Below are 10,209 nucleotides of genomic sequence, written 5' to 3' on the forward strand. Positions count from 1 at the left end.
CTTAATAAAATAGGTATAGAAGGAAAATACCTTATCAATAAAGGCCATATATGACAAACCCTCAGCTAATCTTATAATTAATGGTGAGAAACTGAAGCCCTTTGCTCTACGTTCTGGAACATGACAGGGCTGTCCCCTGTCACCTCTGCTTTTCAACATAGTGTTGGAAGTCCTTGCCAGAGCAATCAGGCAAGAGAAAGAAATAAAAGGCATCCAAACTGGGAATGAAGAAGTTAAATTGTCACTCTTAGCAGATGACATGATGCTACATATAGAAAACCCTAAAGACTCCACCAAAAAGCTATTAGAAACAATCAAAGAATACAGTAAAGTTGCCGGCTACAAAATCAACGTACAAAAGTCCATTTCTTCCCTATATATTAAAAATGATATCTCAGAAAAAGAAATAAAAAAAAATTCCTTTAGCAATTGCAACAAAAAGAATAAACTCCCTAGGAACAAACTTAACCAAGGATGTGAAAGACCTATATGCTGAAAAGTATGGCATTTTTTAAAGAAATTGAAGAAGACAGAAAGAAATGGAAAGACATTTCATGTTCATGGGTTGCAAGAATCAACATAGTTAAAATGGCCATATTACCCAAAGCAATATACAGATTTAATGCAATCACCATCAAAATCCCAATGGCATTTTTTAAAGAAATAGAACAAAAAATCATCAGATTTATTTGGAACCAAAAAAGACCCCAAATAGTCAAAGCAATCCTAAGAGAATAGAACAATTCTGGAGGTATCACACTCCCTGACTTTATCTTGTACTACAGGGCAATAATAATCAAAACAGCATGGTATTGGCTGAAAAATAGACACATAGACCAATGGAATAGAATTGAGAACCCAGAAATAAAACCACATAAATATGGATAGATAATTTTTGACAAAGAAGCAAAAAACATGCAATGTAGAAAAGGCACCCTCTTCAATAAATGGTGTTGGCAGAATTGTAAAGCCACGTGGAAAGGAATGAAACTGGACTGCTGTATGTCACCATGTATCAAAATTAATTCAAAATGGATCAAAGACTTAAGCATAAGACCTGACACAATAAACTGCATAGAAGAAAACATAGGTACTAAACTTACGGACCTTGGGTTCAAAGAGCATTTTATGAATTTGACTCCAAAGGAAAGGGAAGTAAAAGTTAAAGTAAATGAATGGGACTATACCACAGTTAAAAGCTTCTGCACAAGTAAAGAAACCATCAACAAAATAAAGAGGCAACCAACTGAATGGAAAAAGATTTTTGCAAACAGTTCCTCCGATAAAGGGCTAATATCCAGAATATACAAGGAATTCATGCAACTCAACAACATAAAAGGAAACAACCCAATTGAAAAATGGGCAGAGGACCTGAGGAGACATTTCTCCAAAGAGGACATACAAATGGTAAATAGACATACGAAAAAATGCTCAACATAACTAAGTATCAGAAAAATGCCAATAAAAACCACAATGAGATATCACCTCACCCCAGTCAGAATGGCTATCATCAACAAGACAAATAGTAACAAGTGTTGGAGAGACTGTGGGGAAAAAGGAACTCTCATACACTGTTAGTGGGAATGCAGACTTGTGCAGCCACTATGGAAGGCTGTATGGAGGTTCCTCACAAAATTAGGAGTAGAATTTCCGTATGACCCAGCAATCCCTCTCCTGGGTATCTCCCCAAAAATCTGAAAACATTTATCCATAAAGACACATGTGCTCCAGTGTTCATTGCAGCTTTATTTACTGGCCAAGGCATGGACACAACTAAAATGTCCTTCAATAGATGAATGGATAAAGAAGTTGTGGTATATATACACAATGGAATACTATCGGTGGTAAGAAAAGATGAAATAGGACCATTTGTAATTTATCAAATTTTATGACAAAGAGAAGAGGGTTGAAACACAAGGCAGAAGTACCAGTCTTGTGCGACACTTTCCTTCTATTTGAACTTCATTATAGAGTGTCTGGAAAATTTTAACCATTCAGTACATGTTTGTTGAACAATTGAAAGAATGACTGAATAAATGAATGAATGAATCAGTGATTGACAAGCAAGCTGTGATGAAAATGGAGGCTGGCTGGAGCACGAAGTACTGACTGGTAACAGCATGACTGTACTTAATGAGAAACATCAAATCAGTGGGAGTAGCAAGTGCAAAGCACAAAGTAGAGCGTACCAAAAAGTAATGTCATGTACCTCACCGTTTTGTCCTGAGATTGGCTGAACTGATCAGTAAGAACTCAAAATGATCCTCTTGGATTCCCAAGTGGACCCCAGCTATTGGAGCTGACTTGCTTGGGACCATAAATTATTATTATTATTTTTGATATAATAGGAACTGTACTAACAAGTAATATTGAGGGAACAAGGTGACAACTTTCTGAGGAAAAAAATAACTTTTGAAAAATATGCAGTGAAGACCCTCTTATCTCAGGGATGCTGTAGATACTTGATCACTGCACTGTACACCTGAAGCTGAACAATAATGAATGTAAACTACTATATATAAGTGTATATATATATATATATATATATATATATATATATACACACACACACACACACACCTTGTATATATACTTCATATATATATATGTGTATATATATATATATATATATACATATATATATATATGTACAAGAAGCGGAGTACAGCATTAGGAATAGAAGCAGTGGAAATGTAATGGCTGTATGCGATGTCAGAGGGGTAGTAGATGGGGGAGGGGGGTGATCACTGTGTGAGGGATATAAATGATAAATGTCTAACTATTACATTGTTTTGTACACCTGAAACTAATAAAAACAACAACCCTCTTACACTTCTGGTGGGCATGTGAATTGGTACAATCACTCTAGAAAAGAATTTGGCACTGTTTGGTGAAGCTGGAGATTTACCTTACAGAAACTCCCAAACATGAATGTCAGGAAACATGCTCACAGAAGCATTCATTCTAGTAGCAAAAAGGTGGGAAAAGCCTGAATGTGCATCTATACAGAAAATATTATAAACTTGCTGTATATGAATACAATGGAGTACATACAGAAGTACAGATGATTCAACTAGAGCTATGCACATCAACATGGATGAATCTAAAAAAAAAAAAAAAACACTGTTGAATGAATAAAAGAATTGAATTTATGGAAAAATACATAGTGTGATTCCATAAAACACAGAACAACATTATATGTTGTTTATAAATATATGTCTATAAAGAATAGTGTAAAACATGTATAGCAATAACAAACACCAAATTTACAATAGTGTTTACTGCTGAAGAGGGAGGAAGGGGACAGGAACAGGAAGAGGAAGAGATGCACTGCACAGATGGCTTCACTTATATATGTAATGTTTTATTTCATAAACTCAGTGGTAGATAAGAGAGTTTTTGACTTATTTGATTTACTTTTGCAGTTTTTACATAAGAAAACATAAATTTAAAAACTTTATGCCTGGGGCATTCTCTGGCAATCTGGGAAATAGTATGGCCTGTTTTCATTGTAGTCCATGCTTTCAAAATACCAAGCAAAAGTGGCAGGTTCTACTGACCTTAGAATATTTTATAATGTACTGAACGAGGTGCTTTTGGGATGAGGTCTGAAGCAGAAAAATATCTACACACTTGAGCAAGATTGTTTTGGACATCATGGACTCCAATTGTCCAATCCATTTTAAAATAGACTTTGCATGGTTCTAAATGCATTTCTGTTGTATTTGATTTGTGGTCATATAGAAATTTCCCTGTTTTCTTTTCTCACTGACAGTGAATGTGAAAATAAACAAACAGGTTGCAAAACTAAATTTTCATCTAACTGGTTTCCATCAAGCCTAGTACCTTGTGAGCCAAGGTAAAATTTATTTCTGAGAAAAGTGAAGCTTGCATACATATTTCAACATTGTATTAGCACCCCAGTTCTTTGGAGGATTGATTAAGTGTGTTATGGGAAAGGCCAGAGTCCCATTCCTGGGGATGTAGGGGCTCATATATCTCTATCTTAATGCAGCTTTGCCAATGCTGAGACAATCTTAATGCACTGGGCTTGGAGTGCCAAATGCATTAAGGACTCATTCTCCAAGGACATGGAGGACTAATTCTTTGGTAGAACAGGGTAAAGAGGGCCCTTTTTTAATTCCATAAGAAGTTCATATAAAGCATTGTAACTATGTCTAATCTTGGCTTTTGATCTACTGATCACTTTAAACACCTAATGTTTGCAAGCATCATTAGTAATTTATTATAATTAGTTCCACCAAGGCAGCTTTCCATCATTAGAAATTACTTGCACATGAACATGGTTTAAATAAATATCTAAGTTGCCTTCCAATTAAAATGCATATTATACATATTATGTCATTGGAGACCTTTTTTCCTTAGGTATTTGTAAAATAAATTATTAGAAAAGTTTCTGTAGTGCTGAGGTGGAACCTGGTGGTAAATTACCTATTGACAATGAAAGATGCAAACAAGATTGGTCTGGTCATCCTAGTTACTCTGGATTGGACTGGAAATACTGAATGGATTGTGAGCTTGATTAGAGAAGCCAGCTGCTGACCTGAAGGCTGATCTGATATCGCACTTATTTTATTTTCCTACTTTACAGAATGCTGTCAAATGCCTGACTTGATGAGCCCAATTAACTTCGTAATCAGTTCTTCCATTTTTAAATAGAACCAAATCTATAGATGTTTTGACATTTTGAAGCATGGTTTTTGGTGAAATGAGAATAATTATTTTCTCTTAATACTGATAACTTTGTGTGTGGGTGTAGGTATGTGGGTGTGTGAATGGATAAGAGTGTTCATCAGTTTTATTTCTGATATTACTGTCAGCACAAAATTCACTTTTTTTTTGCAAGAGAATCATTGTGGAAGCCAGTAGGTTAGTGATATATGATCTTTGAAAAATTTTCTAGAAGGATGAAAAGAATAGGAGGAGGCCTGGGAATCTCCAGAGAGTTTTCTTGTTGAACCTCAACCATGCAGAAGATAAGCTCCTTGGGGTTATAGATTTTTTTTTTTTAATTCACCATGGTATCTCCTGTTCTTAGTAGAGTACACATATTAGATGCTCAATAAATATTTGCTGAATGAATGAAGGAATGCAGAGCAATGACCAAATGAGCAGACTTAGCTGAATGGTTTTGGATATAGATCCAGCATTCTCATTTACAAACTGTGGGATATACCTAATTGCATATAGTCCTTATATGCTGGGCTACAAAACCCACTAGTACTTTAGTGGGCCAGTAGGGGAAGAAATAATCCAGGAGAGAATATGGCCTGGGTTGTGGAACTAAATCAGTTTAGCAATCGTTTTTAAAGGGCCAAGTTAGCGATTAATGTCATAGTGTCCATAGAAGTGTAGCAAGTTCAGGCCTAGCTGCCTTAGATCTCCAAGGTGGAGGGTGGCCCAATATGAATATACAGTATGTGGATGCTCATTATCAGGAATTTCCAAACAATTTTTAGTTCTATATGCAGAAATATGGTAGCACTGTGTTTCTGTAAGATACATTTGATTAAAAGCAAGGAATGAGAATATGTCCCCATTAGTAAAGGATAAACACAGAGTTAGGCTCTCAAGCTACCAGAGAAGCTAAAGTGCAATCTGGATACAGAGACAGAATCCCAGTTATATATACTAGCTAAACCTTGCAAGAAGCAGTAAGGAAGTTAAGGCTCATGGAGTATGTGGTAACACTGGGCTGGTATGAGGCTTAGGACAGAGAAAATAATTCAAATTCTTCTCCACTGGCAGTGATACTCAAAGATTTGATGGTCTTCAAGTCTGAAATTTTAAAGGTCTTCAGCTTGTACAGCAGGGAGTCATAGAGAAAGCAGACGCTGAAGGGTCTTGTAGGCAGAAAATCAGTCAAAAATGTCTCTGCCTCCTGAGGAAATGTTTCCAAAAGGATCATTCATCTCATAATAATAACAATATTAACAACAATAGTAACACAACAATAATAATAGCAACATTTAATAAGTAATTAACATGTTCCAGGCCTGTACTAAGCACTTTACATATACTATCTCATTTAATTTTAAGAAGAACCCTATGAGATTGATACCAACATTGTCATCCTTTTAGCAGATCAGCAAAAGGCACAAATTCATGTAGCTAGGGAATAGCGGGACTGGGATTTGAACTCAAACAGTCTTATTTCTAAACCCATGTTTGCTATTAATACATATAATGCACATATATTTTGCAGCTGAATAAACATTACGAGACAGACTTTATTATCAGTTTTAATTACATGAGAGCAAAAGGAGGTGGATTTCAAGTGATGATTCAACAAACATGCATTATGCACCTACTATGTGCCAGGCATTGTTTTGTATGCTGGGGATACAGCAATGGGGAACATGCACAAATGTCCTCATAGAGTTTACAGTCTAGTGTGGGGCCCTGGGCATAGTTATGGGCTACCCTACACCAATCAGAATTTAAAGAAGTCAGCTTTTATGTTGAATTATGCATCTCTTAGATCCTTTGGGGAACCCCATGGAATGAAACTCTTCTTAGTCCATGTACTCTAGGGCTAGACTGAGTTCAAAACTGTATCTGCTCTTGTCTTGCCAAGAAAACAGAAACTACTGTAGATCATTCAGCTAACGGGAATTTAATATAGGGGATAGGTTAAATGAGTAATAGACTTGTTGAGAAACAAAGCAGAAGATGATGAGGCTACCAAGATATTTGTAACAACAGGAAGCTGCTTCCACTTTTAGGGCTAAATGGGCAATGGGAGGAGGTACCATGTTTCCCCGAAAATAAGACCTGGCCACACAATCAACTCTAATGTGTCTTTTGGAGCAAAAATTAATATAAGATGTGGTCTTATTTTACTATAATATAAGACTGTGTGTAATATAATATAACATAGCATAATATAATATAATATAATATAATATAATATAATATAATATGATAAATACTGGGTCTTATATTATGTTTTGCTCCAAAAGACACATTAGAGCTGATTGTCTGGCTAGGTCTTATTTTCAGGGAAACATGGTAGTATTGCCAGAATCTTGAAGCCAGGCTACCTGGTTGAAGCTAAAATCCCGGCAAGGGCTGCCCAGACAGATCTAAGGCTATGGAGGAAGAGCTGTCCACATGTAGGAGGAGGAGACACAGCTGTTTCCAGAGATGCTATAAGAAGAAAGAGAAAGAGGGGGAGAGAAAGACAAAGAGAGAGAGAGAGAGAGAGAGAGAGAGAGAGAGAGAGAGAGAGAGAGAAGCTTTCCTCCCAACTCCTGCTCTTTAATTTTCTTTCTACCAGTGCCTCCCATTGATTAAACCTACTCAAACGCCAGAGGACAGAGGAAACTGGGAGTGTAGTTGCCTGTGAAAGCAGGGGAAGGGAAGAAGAGGAGTGAATCTGAGGCAGTTAATGGTTACAAAAGCCACACTTCATCATTTATTAACTTTGATTATGGAAAAATATCTCCATGCCTCAGTCTTTCCACATTTAAAGCTGGGATTTAGAAAAGTTCCTCTCCATAGGGCATTTATGGAATTAAATAAGTTGAAACATATAAAGTCTTTGGAACAGGGTTTAGAAAATAATAAGCCAGCTAGAACTTAATATAATATGATATAATAAGTTCTAATAAAACCTATTTTATTTTTGTGATATACAATATTGCCAGCTCATTATGTTTAATAAAGGCCTCATAGTTATGGGAGCTCATAGTTCAAGTGTCTCAGCAAATGCGAATTGCAAATGATTGAATCTGACTGTTCTGATCTATGTCATCCATTCATAAAAGCCATTCTTGTAAACCTAAGCAGTGTTCAGGCCAGAACTGAGGGAAGCTCATGAATCACTTGATAAGTCTAGCCCCCGCTAGCACACTCAGAAAGAAACACTCAAAATAATTTGTTGTGTTGAGTTAAAATGTTTCCATCAGATTGAAGATAAGAAATATAAGAAAAAATTATTTTGATTTTACTCCATAAAAAAGTGTCCTCTGGCCTTTTAGATAAATATATATGTTAGTCATTAATCTTCCTTTAAAATTGCCATCAACAAAGTTCTAGAATCAAAAACAAACCCTGGTGGTACAAGAGAGAATGCAAGTAAGATGGAGACAGGAGAAAAAACAGTAATTCATAGAAATGAGATAGAGTTCACTTTGCTTATAAATATCTAAAAAATCAGAGTAGATCATTTAAGTGTAAAAAAGACATAAAATGTTCAATCAATGAAGGCAGTTATTAATCTGTCCATCTGTATAAAAATGGAGAAATATACCAGGGGCACATGAATGACAAGAAGGGGGAAAGAGTGCTCCAGGTGGCAGAGTGTATTCAAGCTTTAATGCTACAGGGAACCCAATGCTTCTGTTGCTTTTTGGCACTGGCTGGGAGACAGATTGGTAGCAGTCAAGCAGTTGGTAGCAGTCAAGAAATTTATATCTTTAATTTCCTTATGGTGATCCCATTGGATAACTAAATTTCAAGAAAATTCCAATATCTTTGAAATAAACAACATTTCATCAGGACCTGCAGGTAGATTTCTGTGAATACATCTTAAAATGTTTGTTATTTATCTGAAAGATTGCACACACACACAAAGAATCTATTAGAACGGATAAATGAACTCAGTAGAGTAGCAGGATACAATATTAATATTCAGAAATTGGTTGCAATTTATCCATAAATAATAAACAATCAGAAAGAGAAATTAAGAAAACAATCCCACTTATAATTGCATCAAAAATATAAAATACCTAGAAATAAATATAACCAAGGAGGTAAAATACCTGTATGTGGAAAATTATAAGACATTGAAGGAAGAAAATAATGAAGACACAAGTAAATAGAAGCATGGATAAAATGAATTAACATTATTAAAATGTCTGTACAGCCAAAGCAATGTATAGATTCAATGCAATCCTTATCAACATACCAATGGCATTTTTTCACAAAACTAGAACAAATAATCTTAAATGTTATATGGAACCACAAAACACCTTAGTAGTCACAGCAATCTTGAGAAAGAAGAACAAAATTAGAGTTAGCATGCTGCCTGATATCAAACTATACCACAAAGTTATAGTAATCAAAACAGCTTGCTATTGGCATAGTAACAGACACGTAGATCAATGGAACAGAATAGAGAGCCCAGAAATAAACCCATATCTACATGATCATTTAAACTATGACAAAGGTAGCAAGAACATACAGTAAAGACAGTCTATTCAATAAGTGATGTTGGGAAAATGGGACAGATACATGCAAAAAAACAAAACAAAATAAAACAAAACAAAACAAAAATTATACCACCTTATTACACTATATACAAGAATAAACTTAAAATGGATTAAAGACTTAAATATAAGACCTGAAACCATAAAACTCCTAGAAGAAAACTCTGATATTGCTCTTAGTAATATTTTTTCTGATATATCTCTTCAGGCAATGGAAACAAACAAACAAATAAACAAATGGGACTACATCAAACTAAAAAGTTTTGCCACAGCAGAGGAAACCAGAAACAAATGAAAAGACAACCTACTGAATGGGAGAAGATATTTGTTAATGATACATGTGATAAGTGGTTAATACCCCAAATTTACAAAAAAATCAAATATAACTCAACACCAGAAAAACAAACAATACAATTTAAAAATGGGCAGAGGACCTAAAGAGACATTTCTCCAAAAACAACATACGGATGGCCAATAGACATAGGAAAAGATGCTCAACATCACTAATCATCAGAGAAAAGCAAATTAAAACCAAAGCAAGATATCACCTCACACCTGTCAGGAGGGCTATCGTCAATAAATCAACAAACAATAAGTGTTGGAAAGGATGTGGAGAAAAGGGAAACAACAAGCACTGTTGGTGGGATTGCAAATTAATGAAACCACTATAGAGAACACTTTGGCGCTTTACCCCAAAATTAAAAATAGATCTACCATATGACCCAGCAATTCCACTTCTGGGTATTTATCCAAAGAAACCCAAAACACTAGTTACAAAATATATATGCACCCCTATGTTCATTGCAGCACTATTTGCAATAGCCAAGATATGGAAGCAACCAAAGTGTCCATCACTAGATGATTGGATAAAGAAGAAGTGGTGGTGCATACTGTATCAAAATGGCGGTGTGAGGTGAGCCTCTGTAAATCTCCCCTGGAATTTACAACTAATCGAACAACAATAACTCCACAAAGG

This window comes from Rhinolophus ferrumequinum, chromosome X (assembly GCF_004115265.2).
Source record: "Rhinolophus ferrumequinum isolate MPI-CBG mRhiFer1 chromosome X, mRhiFer1_v1.p, whole genome shotgun sequence".
Classification (NCBI taxonomy): Eukaryota; Metazoa; Chordata; class Mammalia; order Chiroptera; family Rhinolophidae; genus Rhinolophus; species Rhinolophus ferrumequinum.